Raw genomic sequence first — 16,730 nt, 5'->3', positions numbered from 1 at the left:
GGGAACTGAGGCCACGTCCGTGGATGGCAGGAGAGAGCCCAGGAGACTCGTCCTGGCTCTGTGATCCCAGAGCAATCATTGTGGAAATGCAGAGCTCCAGTGCAGTGACATCCTCCGTCCCCAAGGTCCAGCCTCACTGTCAAGGTCATTGCTGCATGGCTGTGACTTGACTATCATCTTTAAAACCCTTCCAACCCTGACTTGCTCTGGCAGACAGAAACATCTCCCAGACTCACAGCAGGACAGGGCTGGCCTAGCCGGAGGCCCCAGGCTCAGATAGCCCACCGCATTTCCAGAAGCAGCGCCGCGCCCCAGTGGGTGCTGACCAGAGCTCTGTGGGCCCTCCCTTCCCACCAATATTTGGTGGTGGTGGAAACCAGTTCAAACGAACATCAAGCAAAGCCAAGCAAGGGCGTGGGGGTGAGGTGGGGTGAGGGCTAGGGATTGACGGCATAAAATGTTGAGTAGCTGGGGGTAGGGTGGCTTGGGAAAGATTTGACAGCTGCCTCTTCCTTCCGCCTTCAGCTGCTGTTTTCAAAATATTCGCCAATTGTCTAACAGCCTGCTTTGGGCCAGGCCAGGGGCAGGGGCAGAGTGGAGAACATGATAGATAAGGGCCTTGCCTTCATGGAACTTCTGGTCTAGTAGAAGTCTGACAGGAAACTGAGTCACTACAGGAGTGCTAAGACTGGGGAGATGGGCAGGGTGCTCCAGGAACACATGCCAACTGGACTTAATGGGTCTGGGTAATCAGGGAAGGCTTTCTAGAGGCGGTGCTGTTGAAGGTGAGACTGAAGGCTCAATGGGAGTTTGCTAGGCAAAGGGCTATGGAAGGGTGAGGGTGGGAGGAGGAGGCTGGGTACAAAGGCCGGGTCAATGCACTGACTTTGAGAGATTTTTTTCATTTTTAATTTTTTTGGCTCCCTTTTGCCTCCCTGCATTTTCAGGTTTGCAGGTGGATACAGACATATATGTAAATATCTGAATTATTCTCCATGGGGTTCCTGGGTCCCTTGCAAACTGGTATATGTGGCAAGATACAGTTGGGGTAGACGATGTCACCTCACTTCACATACTAGAATTTTCACTCTGACACTGGGAGGTCCCTACTTACATATGCGTCTTCATGTTTATCTTCTCAGTAGTATTGTCCCTACATCGTTCCTTCTGTAAATGAATGATCTGGATGAAAACATAGGGATTATGTACTGTAGTCGTTAAAAGTGTGTGCTGGAGTCAGATAGAGGAGTTCAAATCCCTTTTGCACAATGTATTAACTCTTGTAACCTTGGGAAAAGGGATTAGTCTCTCTAATCCTCAGTTGTTCTATCTGTAAAATGGGGTGAATAAGAGTGCCTACCTCATAGGTCATTGTGAGGATTAAGGGGAAATTTCCATGTAAAGTGATCAGATTAGTGCTGGCCTATGCTGTGTCCACAGTGTTTGTTCGCTATTTTGGAGAGAGTCAGAGGCTCTTAGATGAGGCTGAGAACAACAAAAACTCCTTTGTCAAGAAAATCCAGATCTGGGGCAAGTGGGTGGCTCAGATGGTTGGGTGCCTTCAGCTCAGCCTCAAGTCGTGGTCCCGCATCAGGCTCTCTGCCCAGCAGGGAGGCTGCTTCTCCCTCTCTCTCTGTCCCTCCCCCCTGCTTATGCGCTCCCTCTCTCAAATAAATAAATAAAATCTTAAAAAAAAAAAAAAAGATAGAAACAAAAAGATCTCAGTAGGTTGGACCTAGAGGGCAAAGCGGGCAAGATAAAATTTAATAAGAATAAATAGAAGATCCTCCATTAGATCTCTCTCTCTCTTACACACACACACCCTCACACACACCCCACACATACCACAAACATACCACACCCCACACACACATTACACACAGCACACACACAGCACACATACACACCCCACACACACCACACACCCCACACATACCACACACACACACACACACACCACACACACACACCACACACACCACACACCCCACACATACCACACACACCACACACACCACACATACCACACACACGCCACACATGCCACACATACCACACACACCACACACACACCACACACACACACCACACCCCCCACATTACACACAGCACACACACAGCAGACACACACACCACACACACCACACACACACCACACACACCTACACACACACCACACACACCACACACACCACACACACCACACATACCATACACACGCCACACACGCCACACACGCCACACACACCACACACACCACACACATACCACACACACACCACACACACACCACACACACACCACACACACCACACACACACCACACACACACACCACACACCACACACACCACACACACACCACACACATACCACACACACACCACACACACCATACACACACCACACACACCACACACACACACCACACACCACACACACAGCACACACACACACCACACACACCACACACACACACACCACACACACCACACATACCACACACACCACACACGTACCACACACACCACACATACCACACACACACCATACACACACCACACACACACCTACACACACACCACACACACCACACACACACCACACACACCACACACACCACACACGTACCACACACACACCACACACACACCACACACACCACACACACACCACACACGTACCACACACACCACACACACACCACACATACCACACACACACCTACACACACCACACACACCACACACACCACACACACCACACACACCACACACACCACACACACCACACACACACCCCACACACACCACACATACCACACACATGCCACACATACCACACATACCACATACACCACACACACCACACACATACCACACACACACCACACATACACCACACACACACCACACATACACCACACACACACCACACACACCACACACACACCACACACACCACACACACACCACACACACCACACACACCACACACACCACACACACCACACACACCACACACACACCACACACACCACACACACACCACACACACACCACACACACCACACACACCACACATACCACACACACACCACATACACCACACACCACAAATACATACTACACACCACACCACATACACACACCTCATATACCACATATATATCACACATACATACACTACACACACCACATGCACATACCATACACACATATATACACACCACACATACATACACACACCACACATATCACACACACAAACCACACACACCACATATACACCACACACAAACCATACACATACCACACATGCACCACATACATATACCACATACATACACACCACGCATACACTACACACACACACCACATACACACACCACACTCTACAAACACACACCACACACATACACACCACACACACATACCACACACATACCACCTACATATACCACACACACACACACACACCACATACACACACACACCACATACACACACACACATACGCACAGAACCTTGTACGGGTGAGACAGGGAAGCCAGCAGAACATACTTGGGAAGAACTTCTGGATCTTAGCAGGTTGTAGGAACAATAGGAGGCTGCCGCTAAAAATCTCAGGTTGCATCACATGCGGAAAAGCAGCACGTAGACTAAGGGCTGTGCTCGCGCAGCCCTGCTCCATGGGTCGAGCTGCCCTGGATTCTCGTTTTAAGTTCTGGGTGTCACACGAGAAGGGATATACTCCAAGGAGACACAAGGATGAGGCAAGCAGTGAAAATCATGTTACAGGATGAATGTTTGAAGATTCCGGCATTTTTAGCCCAGAGAAGAAAAGGTCCCCAAAATGCTATCTTTCATTTACACATTCAAATATCTATGGAATGCCCTTTAAGTGTCAAGGTGATATCTATGTCACTGTGACAATCAAAAAGTCTCCATCTTCCAGGTGATCCTCTGGTGCTTGGCCCAGGTCCCCTCCTCACGGCTGCCAGACCCACCCCCGCTACTGGGAATGTGGGGCACTGGTGACTCGTACCCTGTCCTTCCCCGGCAACTGCCCCACTCAAGGCCGTGCTTCCTCCTGGGGGGTGGCCTCGTGTGAGGAAAGAAGGGCCTGACCATCTTGCCACATCAGGAGCAACTCTGAAGGGCCATCCCAGCTCCCGAGAGCCTTGTGGGACCCGATGAAGTGATAACGGGATCGGCTTCTCTCTGCTCAATCCCACTGTTCTCATGTGCTTACGGGGATGTCTTGCTGTTAGAGTCTGGCCCGTGGGTGAATGCAGACAAGCGAGCAGGCAACTGTCATGGTGGACGGAGCTAGGAGTAGGGTGCAGGGTGCTGTGGAAGTACGTAGGAGGTGCCCCTAATCCAGACTTGGGGGTCAAGGAGGCTTCCCAGGAGAGATATTCTGAACTGAGATCCAACATGGAGCATGGCCAGGGTGGGGAAAATTATTTTGAACCTCCAGCCAGTCCTAAATGGAAGAGGAAAGACCCAGGCTCTTTATTGTGAGCCCAAGAGGTTCTCAGGGGAGTGGCCCCCTCCCGCCTGGGCTCCTCCGGGCCTCCCGGGTCTCTGCCCAAAGCCAGTGTGGACAGGGCCCCTTGTTTGCAATTGCCAACACCACCAGCTCCTCCAAGTGCCCCAGGACAGGGAGAAGGCTTACTTTTCGAGGATTTAGTTTTCCTATCCCCAACCCCCACCCCATCCTAAGTGAGGCTGAGCCTCAGAGATTAAAAACTCATTCCCTTACAGGAAATGAAGAGCTGTTGCCAGGACCGCCCAGCCGAGAAAATATGAACAAGATGCTTCATGCCGCCGATGAACTCCCAACACTGACAGCTCCGGGGAAGGCAGGGAGATGGGCCACTGTCCCAGGCACTCCCATATTTGTTCTCAGCTGGGCTTCAACCCTGAGTGTGGGAAGTCCCTGGCTGTGGTTGCTAGAATATCCTGGCTCCCATGGCTATAAATTGCCCCATTCACGAGGCAGAACAGCACGGGAGTGATATGGAGAGGGCACTGGGTTCTAGACCAGACTTGCCACCAATTGGCTGTACAACCTTGAATGAGTACGTTCACCTCTCCTATCTAATAAGATTGTTGGGTTTCTGGATTTCTAAGATTTCTTCCATCCAATTCGAATTTTTGAGGAAGGGAATGGAAAAGTTTACCAATATGAACAGAATCTCACAGCCCAACAGCTGAGATTTCCAATCCCCCAGTCCGATTTATACTTCTCTTCTTCCAAGGAGTACGGAGGAGCCCAGGAAATCAGTGAAATGTTTCTTTAAAACTATCTGATGTTTCCCTCAGGCCTTCGGGTCAAGGTGAAGACTCGTGAAAGCTTTAGACAGACAAGGCAGATTTTTCCTTGCAGTTTGGATGCCTCTCGGGTAGCCTCCCATCTGGATTCTCTTGCCCAGACTCCTCCCTCTACATTCTCAGCACCACGGGTCCTCTTCAAAGGTCCAACATTGCTCGCACCCTTTGTGCCGGATGTCCTAGAATTTAGGTAATAGATGTCCTTGATGGTGTCTGGCTCTTCTTTGTCAGGAATTGGACCAAGTAAGTCAGCAAACACTTATCGAGTGAATACCAACTGTATCTACATGCTAGAGACAGTGGGGCTAGCAAAAAATATGAACAGTCCCTCCTGTGAGTGGGGACATAGATAATTGGGGGATGTGTGTTCTCTTGTCCTTTACTGTCTCCCCACTGCCAATTGTCAATTCCTAGGTGTTACGCCCCGTGCTAGGGGTGTCCAGATGACCACATTTTCCAGGACAGTTGAGAAGTTCAGCTAGGACCAGCCTCCCTCAGACAGGTACTCCCAGGCTAAGATGTATACTTCTGCAGATGATAACAGGCAGCCATTATAGTCATTAGAATCTGAGAATATACTCCATTGTCTGGGAAGAAAATCCTTTTTGACAGAATGACACAGCATCAGGAAGGACTTAGAAGAGAGATGTATTACTTATCTACTGCTGTATAACAAATTAATACAACCTTAGTGGTTTAAAGCAACAAACATTTATTATCTCATGGTTGCTGTGGGTCAGGAATTTAGGCAGAGCTTAGTTGGGTCCTCTGGTTCAGGGTTTCTCACAAAGCTGCAATCAAGTTGTTGGTCTGGGTTAGGGTCTCATCTGAAGCTCCACTGGGGAAGGATTCACTTCTGAAAACAATTGTTGGCAGGGTTCAGTTCCTTGCAGGCTGTGGGTCAGAGGCAGCCCTCAGTTCTGTGTCATGTGAGTCTCCTCAAAATGGCTGCTGGCATCCATGCAAGCCAAGAAGGCAGTAGAGGGAAGCTAGCAAGAGGGAAGTTATATTCTATGTAATGTAAGCAGGGAAGTGACATCCCATCACCTTTGCTTTCTTTTTGCTAGAAGTTAAGTCACAGTTTCCACCCACACTCAAGGGGAGAGGACTACACAAGGAGGTGGATACCAAAAGACAGAGATCATTGGGAGTCATCTTCAGATCTGCCCATCACAAGAGAAGAGGCAGAAAGAGAACACCACCCACTGAGCCTTCTGCAGAATCAGCCCTGGCAAGCAACGTGAGAACAAGTGTCAGAGCAGGATCAGCTTACTCCAAAAGGTGGATATGCCAGACATGAGGGCTAGACTGGTGGCATCTCAGGACGAAGTGGCACCACACCCCACACACTGATGGTAGGCAGAGCTAGCGTTGGTAGAGGCATGACCAGAGGCAGGCAGGCAGCGGGTGATTGTGTGCTTTCTTTCTTTCCTGAAAGAAAGGGCAGGATTTAGTCACCATTCCAAGCAAACATAGGAAGCTATCACATAAAAATTCAAGAAGGAATGTTGCACACACCCCCACCCCAACAAGGTCATTCATTGCCTTTTTCTGGGAAGAGCCCTCCTGCCATCCCCCAACCAAGGAATCAGCTCCACTTACAGCCACTACAGAGTTGAGATCAGAAACTATCTTGTGGGGTACAGGCAGGGGGTTCTAGGCATAACTGGCTTTTTCCCCAGAATTCAGGGTGTCCTTCAGAAACACCCTCATTCCTTGCCTTCAAGTTCCTCTCCCTAAGCAGCTTCAGTGATCACGAAGCGGTAACACTCTCTCTCTCCCCTCTCATGAATACAGCATGAAGCTGTGGTTGAAACTCACAGGTTCAGGAGCTCACAAATGTTAGCAAGTGTTAAGACGGGCTTCCCTCTGTCCTCTAAGTAGGGCAACTACTTAGTAAATGTGGCTTAGGCTGCCTTGGACCAGAAGAGGGCTGAAATCCACAGGGAGACACCATATGGGCTACTTGCAGCCCTTCCCAAGTTCCATCTTGACCTAGAGGCCACCATAGAGGCCAAGTTCAGCTAAGACTACAACTAATCACTTGCCCTTCATCTTTAGAAGGGTCTTGAAGGGATATCATACCTGCTTTGGCAGGATTGTTAAGGGGCAATGCCACCTAGGAGAGAAGAATCAGCTCTTTACTTTGAAAGAAGATCCCTTCCCAAAGATGAGCTCTTCCCTTCCTTCCCATCTCCTCTGAGTTCTCAGTCCAGCCCCCACCTTGTCCTCCTCCATATTCCAAGCCTGAGTGTGGAGCGGCCTACTGGATCAGCCAGACAAGTAATAATCATTGCATCAGAGACAGATGGGTGGTCACAAGAAAGTCCCCCAGAAGAGTTATCCAGACAGATAAAGATCAGAAAACTAGAAAATAATAATACTACCCAGCATTGATTGAAACATTTACTTTATTCAAGGTATGATCCAAGTGCTTTATAGACCCTTTTGTTAATTCTCACAACTAGCAGTGAAGAAGTTAATCACATTATCTTCATTTTACAGATCAGGAAACTGAGACTCAGGGAGATTAAGGGGCTTGGCCAAGGCCCATAGCTAATAGAAAGGTGGTGAGGGGTGCCTGGGTGGCTCAGTCATTAGGCGTCTGCCTTCGGCTCAGGGCGTGGTCCCAGGGTCCTCCCAGCAGAGCAGGGAGCCTGCTTCTTCCTCTCCCACTCCCCCTGCTTGTGTTCCCTCTCTCACTGGCTGTCTTTCTCTCTCTCTGTCAAATAAATAAATAAAATCTTAGAAAGAAAGAAAGAAAGAAAGAAAGAAAGAAAGAAAGAAAGAAAGAAAGAAAGAAAGAGAAAGAAGAAAGAAAGAAAGAAAGAAAGAAAGAAAGAAAGAAAGAAAGAAAGAAAGAAAGAAAAAGAAAGATGGTGAGACCAGTACTGGACCCAGTGTCCATTTTCAACCTTTCATCTCTGTACAGACCTCCTCAGACAGAGACAGGGGAGTTCCAGATCCCTTTCTTAGAGACAAGCAAGGAACCTGGCAGGCATCCTTGTATCTCCCCTTCTCAATCCACCACAAGTCCAGAGGTCCAGAGGGTTTCAGCTCCCCCGCTATACTGTAAGCTGTATTTGAACAATTCACAGCAAGTGATGAAAATAATCTTATTAATTGACTGATGGAAGTGGGTGAAGGGGAGGAGGAATAAGAGAAGGTAGATAGAGGAATCTTTGCCCAAAGAATCCCCAGGACTCACCTCCAGACTTCATAAACCAGATGCCTCTGCCTGAACTGTTTATCTCTCCTTGCCTCTCTGAACTAAGTGCAACCCTCTTGTTCATAAAAGAGTTGTTTCAGCGCACTGATGGTCCCCCTGAGCCCAGAACAATCCCAACACATTGGAGAAGCTTAAAAAAAAAAAAAAAAAAGCAAAAGATTGCCTGATCTCATGCTTGACTATTCAAGACAACATAAAAGGACATTCTATTGTTGAGAGGGGGGTACAAAGGAATTAAAAGTGGAAGGGACCGGGTTTCCAAGGATATGAACATAAAATCCCAAGGAGTGGATGTGACAGAGAAAGCAGAGATCTTTCCATTTCATCAAACACAGGGTTCTGCACCTGATAATAAGTGCTCATAAAATGTGTTCCACATCTTACTCTATCATCTGGTTTACTCCTTACAGCATATTCTTTGAGACAGGAGTTGGAGAGATGCTCACCTTACAAATTTTTAGAAAGGAGAGAACTAGGACTCTGAGACTTGGGTGACCTGGCCAAGGTCACATGCTAATCAATGACTCCACATTCCTTGCTCAGGAGTGGGGGACATGGGCAGAGGAGAGGAAACGGGAGACATAGAGAGGAAGGGAGCATTTCAGCAAATAGTGCTGAGACAGCTGGATGTCCACACATGAAGGAATGAAGTTGGATCTCTACCTCACACCATATACAAAAATTAATTCAAAAAGGATCAAAGACCTAGCTTTTTTTTTTTAAGATTTTATTTATTTATTTATTTATTTATTTATTTATTTATTTATTTACTTGAGAGAGAGTGAGCTAGAGAAAGAGAGAGAGAGAGAGCATGAGCGGGGTGAGGGGCAGACAGAGAAGCAAACTCCCCGCTGAGCAGGGAGCCCAATGCAGCGCTCAGTCCCAGGACCCTGAGATCATGACCTAAGCCAAAGGCAGATGCTTAACAGGGTGAACCACAGGGGGGGCCCCAAAATGGATCAAGACTTAAATGTAAGAGTTAAAAATAGAAAACTCTTAGAAGAAAACATGGGCATAAATCTTTGTGATCTTGGGTTAGATAATTATTTCTTAGATATGACACCAAAAGCACAAGCAACAAAAAGGAAACTAGATAAATTGGGTGTCATCAAAATCAAAAACTTGCACTTCAAAGGACACTGTCAAGAAAGTGAAGACAACCCACAGAATGGGATAATATTTTTGCAAATCATTTATCTGATAAAGAACTTTCACATAAAAAAAATTTACAACTCAGTAATAAAATGACAATCCACTTAAAAAATGAGCAAAGGATTTGGACAGACATTTTTCCAAAGAGGACATACAGTGGCTAATAAGCACATGATAAGATTCTCAGCAGCAGTAGCACTCGTAAAAATTCACATCAAAACCACAATGAGATACGACTTCACATTCACTAGGCTATCTGGAATCAAAAAAGACCAATAATTACAAATGTTGCCAGGGATGTGGAGAAATTGAAACCCTCCTACACTCCTGGCGTATTATACAACGGTGCAACCTCTTTGGGAAAGAGTCTGGCAATTCCTCAAAGGTAACACATAGAGTTATCATGTGACCTGCAATTCCACTCCTAGATACAGACCCAAGAGAAATGGAGACGTATGTCCACCCAAAAACATTTACACAGATGTTCAAAGAGCCAGTATGCCTAAAAGTCAGAAAGTGGAAACAACCCAAATGTCCATTCACCAATGAACGAATAAACAAATTTGGTATATCCATATAATGGAATATTATTCGGCAACAAAAGGAAATCAAGTATTATTACATGCTACAGCAGAATGAGCCTTGAAAACTTTATACTAAGTGACAGAAGTCAGTTAAAAAGGACCACATCCAGGGGCGCCTGGGTGGCACAGCGGTTAAGCGTCTGCCTTCGGCTCAGGGCGTGATCCTGGCGTTATGGGATCGAGCCCCACATCAGGCTCCTCTGCTATGAGCCTGCTTCTTCCTCTCCCACTCCCCCTGCTTGTGTTCCCTCTCTCGCTGGCTGTCTCTATCTCTGTCGAATAAATAAATAAAATCTTTAAAAAAAAAAAAAAAGGACCACATCCTGTACAATTCCATTTATATGAATGGAGTTCATTGGTCCAAAATGGACCAATCTTTAGAAACAGAACATAGATTAAATTAGTGGTTGGGCTGGGTTGAAAGGGGGTTTTGAGGGTGATAACTTAGAGTTGAGGGCGTTCTTTTCGGAGTGTTGAAAATGTTCTAAAATTAATTGTGATGGTTGCACAATTCTGTGAATATACAAAAAGCCATTGAATTACACACTTTAATTGGGTGAATTTTATGGTATTATGAATGCTCAATAAAGCTCTGTGAGTGTGTGTTTAAGAGAAGAAGAGGGAAAAGGAAAGGGAGGGAGGGCAGGAGAGAGAAAGGGAGAAACTCATTTCCTAAGATAAGGTGGCGGTGTCGTGAATCCCCTGGAATTGCAAAAGAGTATGTGGGAAAGCATTTGTGCCTTTTCTGAGAAGGCCAGTGGCTTTCATCGGATTCTGCAAAGGGTCTGAACTGCAAAATGCAGTCCTGCTCTTGGGCTGACGGAGCGGCAATCACGGGGGGCGGGGAGGGGGAGCAACTTCCCTGGCTGCCCCACATCTCTCCTGGGGGGGCCATCCGTTTCTAGTCCAGTCTACTTGAGCCCTGCTGGGCGGTGTGGAGTCTGGTTAGCCACAGATCCCCAGAGCACGGGGCACCACAGCCTGGAGCCTGGCTTTGAGTCCTTCCCGCCCCTTCCCCTCTGGGACCCCTGCCCTGTCGTCGCCCCTCCCGCCAGGGCCAGCTTTGGGCTTCCTGGTTAAAGTTCCACATCCCGCAGCTGCCATTTGCTCCAGCCTTCAACTGGGAGTCAGAACTCCTGGCTTCCAGCACCCCAAACTCTGAAGGCAGAGTGACCCAAAAGTAGGGGGACCATAGTCCTGGTTTAAGCCTGTTGTCCTGGTGCAATTATTGAGCACCACCTTGCACTCGCAACAGTATCCTGGTTTCTTTTTTTTTTTTTTTTTAAGATTTTATTTATTTATTCGACAGAGATAGAGACAGCCAGCGAGAGAGGGAACACAAACAGGGGGAGTGGGAGAGGAAGAAGCAGGCTCATAGTGGAGGAGCCTGATGTGGGGCTCGATCCCATAACGCCGGGATCACGCCTGGAGCCAAAGGCAGACTCTTAACTGCTGTGCCACCCAGGCGCCCCAGTATCCTGGTTTCTAAGAGACATTTCATTGTCCCTTTACCTGAAGGGGGAATGGCTATGGCTTACTGGGGGTGAGGAGCACCGCAGGGGTCCCCAGGCCATCCCCTGCCTGCAGGAAGGGTTCCTTCCTGTTCTGTTAACATCTCAGCAGGAGGGGATCCATCTACCCTTCCTGGCTGGGGCAGCCCCTCCAACAGTCATGGCCTCACCTCCCACATCAGCTCTCCTCAGCAGAGGGGGGCATCTCCACACAAACCTCTTTGCAGGCAGTGGTGACATTGCCTCTGGCCCCCGTGGAGCCTGCAGCCTCCTTGCTGGTCCCCAGATTGAAAAATGCCAACTGCCTGACATTGTCTTCCTCGGACCCTTCATCGGCTCCCAGCTTTCTCTGCTCCTGGAGATCACAGACCATGTCCTCTCTACTTGATATTGCTAGTGCCTGGCAAATGCAGGTGCTCCACAAATGATTATTTTCCATAAGTTTTTTTTTTCTTTTAAAGATTTTATTTATTTATTTGAGAGAGAGACAGAGAGCACGAGCCGGGGAGCCGAGGGAGATGCAGGCTCCCCGTTGAGCAGGGAGCCCCATGCGGGACTCGATCCCAGGACCCCAGGATCACGAGCCAAGCTGGAGGCAGATGCCTAACGAACGGAGCCACCCAGGTGCCCTTGGAGAGTCATTTTTAAGTGAATGAAACCCTGGAGGAACTAAGCTAAAGCCACCAACCTATGCGTTGCACGTGGACTCCGCAGAGCCCGGGCCCCAGGAGTGGGCAGCTCTTGATAAGACCCTTTCCAGGGGCGCCTGGGTGGCTCAGTCGTTAAGAGTCTGACTTCAGCTCAGGGCATGATCCTGGCGTTATGGAATCGAGCCCCACATCAGGCTCCTCCGCTGTGAGCCTGCTTCTTCCTCTCCTACTCCCCCTGCTTGTGTTCCCTCTCTCGCTGGCTGTCTCTGTCTGTCGAATAAATAAATAAATAATCTTAAAAAAAAAAAAGACCCTTTCCAGAAGAGCGCTGAAGCTGGTGGGGGGGCAGAAATCCCACTGAAACCGGTCCTCCTGGATGTAGGCGGCAGGGCAGAGGCAAGGGGGCACTTCCCTCTCTTCCCATAGCCCACCCTTTCCATGCCCAGGACCCTTCCCCAGATCCTTTTCCTTTTTAACTACACCCACTTTCCTGCTCCAAAGAGAAAGGAAAAGACTCTTTTGTCGTCTGAAGGGGCACCGAGCGAGGAAGGGCATGCTTTGTACTCTGTATTGAGAATCCTTACTTTTTTTAAATAGTATTTAGCACCCATTTGACAAGAACTTATTAAGCATTTTCTACAAACCATACTGGGCTAGGCACTGGGGACGCAGTCATGAATAAGACAGACAGACAGGTGTCTCTGCCTGGTGGGGCGACCTTTAACCATGAAGTCCAAAGCTGGCCCAGGGCTAGAGTTAGAATGCACTGAGACAATGATTTCTTGGTCCCTAGATACTGGATACGTCAATGTTAATGGCCACCTTTCCCTAGGCCCATAAGGACGGTGGGATAGTTTCTGTTTAAAAACAGAACTTTTGGAGTCAGACCCATTTTCACATCTCGGTTCTGTGTCCCATTGTTCAAGCTCTTTCATCTTCGCCCCGTTATTCACACTTCGTCGTGTGACATGCGGGTAATGCCTGCTATCTTGCAGGACCGTGTGGTGGGCCTAGTGGGTTAATGGCTGCAAGGCACTCACTCAGTAAGTGGAGCCGGTGGTAGTCTCTGAGAACAGGAGTTTCCTACCACCGGGGAGCCGAAGATTCTGCCTCCCGTTGACATTATCATGGGTTCCAAGACCGTGTTTGCTAAACTTGGCTGTGTCTAAGAATCCCTGTGGGAGCTTTTTAAAAATACTCCCAACCCAAACAGAAACTGCAGGCATGGGGCCTGGGAATGGGCATTTTTAGAACTCTCCAGGTTTGCCATGGACGCCCCTCAGGTCTAGCCTCCTGCTTCTATGTTCCGAAGCTCCCGTTGGGGTGAGCGAAGGCGCAGGGCTCCGGCGAACCCAGCCTGCACGCCTGACGCCAGCCCTGGGACTGAGCCTCCCCCGTCCAACCTTGCCCTCCCCGGGGAGGCTTGCGGTGGGTCCCTACCGAGCCAGGCGAGCCAGGCGGCTGCTCCTACAGCTCCCGTTGAAAGGCAAGACAGACAGGAGAGGTCAAAGTTCACCCAAGCGGCTCCGCCTTCTGTTTCATTTACAAGTGGCAGTCACCTCATTAAACCCCATCCCCCTCGCCCCACAGCCCACCCCACACTCCACCCCACCCTCCTCCCTTCGGCCCTGGCCAGGCGTCCACACAGACGTGTGGTTGAGAACGAGAGGTCCAGAGGCAGACAGGTGGCGTCCTGGAGATGCCCACACACACCCACTTGGGCAAGTCCGGGCCCCCAAACTAGCCCCATGCTAGTGGGGAGATTGTGGTCGCCACGTGTCAAACTCAGGCATTGTTAAAAGCGCCTTCGCAGCCGTGACACACCCGTAGTCAGTGCCGATGCCTCAGGCAGAGTCCTGAGGAGGAGGTGGGCGTAGGGAAGGAGGGTCGCACACCCGGGGCCAGATCTCGCAGTGGCCCCGCTTTGCTGTGTGCCCTGGGCTGACTTTCCTCCTCTCTGATCCTCAGTTCCTTCCTCTCTACACGGAGGGTTCCTGAGATGATTGGACAAGTTAGGCCGTAGGGCAGATCCCGGCCTCCCCCCCGGCACTCTGCGGAGGCCCAGTAAACACTCTCTCCCGGCAGCCACGGAGGACACAGAGGCAGCTCCAGCCCGGTGAACGGTATGACAGGGTGGCGCAGGGCAGGACCCGGAAGACATGCAGAGGGTTGGCCGGTGTTTCCTGACACAGGGATGGTTGAGCCGAGGCCTGAAGTGAGGGGCTTCAGACAGGTCAAGGGGCCTCAGGGGCGCAGACAGCAGCCGAAGGGGGAGAGGCACGTGGGAGGCCCTGAGTCGGGGAGGGGCCTGGCCCATCTGAGGACCAGGGGAGAGACAGCGGGGTGCCCGTGAGCAAAGGGAACAAGGTGAGGGCCCACAGAGGCGAGCGGGACGCAGGCAGGTCTCCTCCAGGACACGGGAAATGTTCCAGACTATCTGAGAAAGAATGGAAGCTTCTGAGGAAGTGGGGTGATGACGAGGCTAGATGTATCCCATCCTTCTTTCCAGTCTTCAAGCCAGCGTGTGAGCCAGGGCGGGAACCCAGCTTTGAAGTCAGCCCTCCAGATGGTCCCCGAGATCCCAGCCTACAGAACCCCCCCTCCCTGTCCCCCCCCCCACTCCCCCACAGCAGAGGACTTTCTCCCTGCAACCTCAGGACTCAGGACAGGGTTGAGGACAGCCTTTAGGTGGGGGGGCGTCAGTATCTCCGCACAGGAGGGGTTCAGGGGAGGCAGCCCTCCTGGAAGGGAGGTTGAGGGACTGATCTGGAAACGCTTGCAGAGCAGCACGTTGGGACTTGGGTTGTTTATATGGGCATGGGAAGGCTGGAGATTATCAGGGGCTAAGGCCCCCCAGCCCCCAGCTCCGGGGTGCCAGGGAGAAGAGTGCCATTCATGCTGTGTTCTCTGGGAAGGGCTTCCCGGGTCTAGGACGGACGAGGTGAGGCAAGCGCCCCTGCCCCGGCTCCTGGGGAAACGGGAGGCTGGAGAGAGGGTGTGGACCAAGCTGCCACCCAGAGGAGGGAAGGGCATTAGCACAGAGGAAAGAGACCCGAGGAGGGAAAATGAGGAGCGGAAAGAGGCAGAGAGCGAGCAACAGGGGGGAAAGACCCAAGTCTGAAGAGAAAGAGGTACTGCAGAGAAAATAGCAGAGCATGGACACACACAAAGGCTGAAAGAGGGACAGAGGAAGAGAGGGGGATAAAGAGGGACCCCAGCAGAAGGACACCAGGGGCAGACCTGACTCTGCTATGAGAATTCTTGACCCGGATCCTGGGGGTCAGGATAGAGGGCTGTGCCCTTCAGTCAACGCCTTCCTCTCCCGCTTTCCCCACTGGAACCCTGGAGGCAGCTTCAAGACGCCCCCATCCTCCCTGTGAGTTTCCAGGTGCAGACGGAGACTCCCTGGGAAAGGCTGGCTGGGACGCTGGGTCTGTGAGCAGTGCACCCAAAGCCTACCTCAGGGAGCGGGGGAGGCTGTTTGTGGGGTACCAGGAACAAGAGCTCCTGGGAGGTACAAGAAGGACCCTAAGAGCTGCCAAACAGACACTTCCAGGCTCCTTCCAGGCCCACTTGGGACACAGCGGGGCTGATTAGTGTCCTCTGATCCAAGAAGAGCCATGTCCTCAGTCACGAGCTGAGAGCATCACCAAGGGACCTCAACATCCCCCCTTCTCCCCCACCGTCTCCCACATGCTGACCCACAGCAGCCCCTGCCCACCACAAGGGGCCTCCCTGGCCCCTGGCCCCTTGGCTCCCCATCTACAGGTTGGGGTCGAAGCTCCGGGACCCAGCCTACCAGGCCCTCACTTCCTCCCCAGCCCTGCCCCATCCTGCCCCAGGCTCCGCACTCGGGCTACACCAAACTGCTTGAAGACCCAGCCCTAAACCTGCCCTTTTTCCTCCGGAAGACCTTCCCCCCTGCACCGGCCACCCTGCCACCCAGACTGCACCCGCACTTCCAAGCGGTCTCACAACACCCCGTCTGCATCGCCCACAGCGTCCGAACTGTGGACTCAGGGCAGGGCTGTCGCATGGTGTGCACACCCCCCACGGCCCAGCAGAGCCCGGGCCTAGGAGGTGTCGGGTGGGTGGATGTGGGGAATGACTGATTGTAAGCCACAGCTCACCAGTCGCCCTGGGAACTGGTTCCCACTGCATCTTCGGCTTCCCAGCCAGACGGCCGTATCTCACTCTCCTCACGCCTCTGTCCGGCTTCAGACACTTGTGGACGGGAAGGGGAGTGGTCCCCGGAACCCGCCTGCA

General features: G+C 50.8%; 1 long non-coding RNA gene across 1 annotated transcript; it reads right to left on the bottom strand.

Moving 5' to 3' along the window:
* Positions 1-6,062: 6,062 nt before the first annotated feature.
* Positions 6,063-16,730, bottom strand: LOC123792443 (uncharacterized). The gene is made up of 3 exons (XR_006779693.2): positions 16,595-16,730; positions 6,612-6,769; positions 6,063-6,327 (listed from the first exon to the last, which is right to left on the bottom strand). It is a non-coding gene; the product is annotated as an uncharacterized LOC123792443 (long non-coding RNA).

The sequence above is a fragment of the Ursus americanus genome, chromosome 16 (assembly GCF_024610735.1).
Source record: "Ursus americanus isolate L20-20 chromosome 16, mUrsAme1.1.p, whole genome shotgun sequence".
Lineage (NCBI taxonomy): Eukaryota > Metazoa > Chordata > Mammalia > Carnivora > Ursidae > Ursus > Ursus americanus.
Note: the sequence above shows the minus strand (reverse complement) of the source record. Positions and strands in the feature narration are given on the sequence as shown.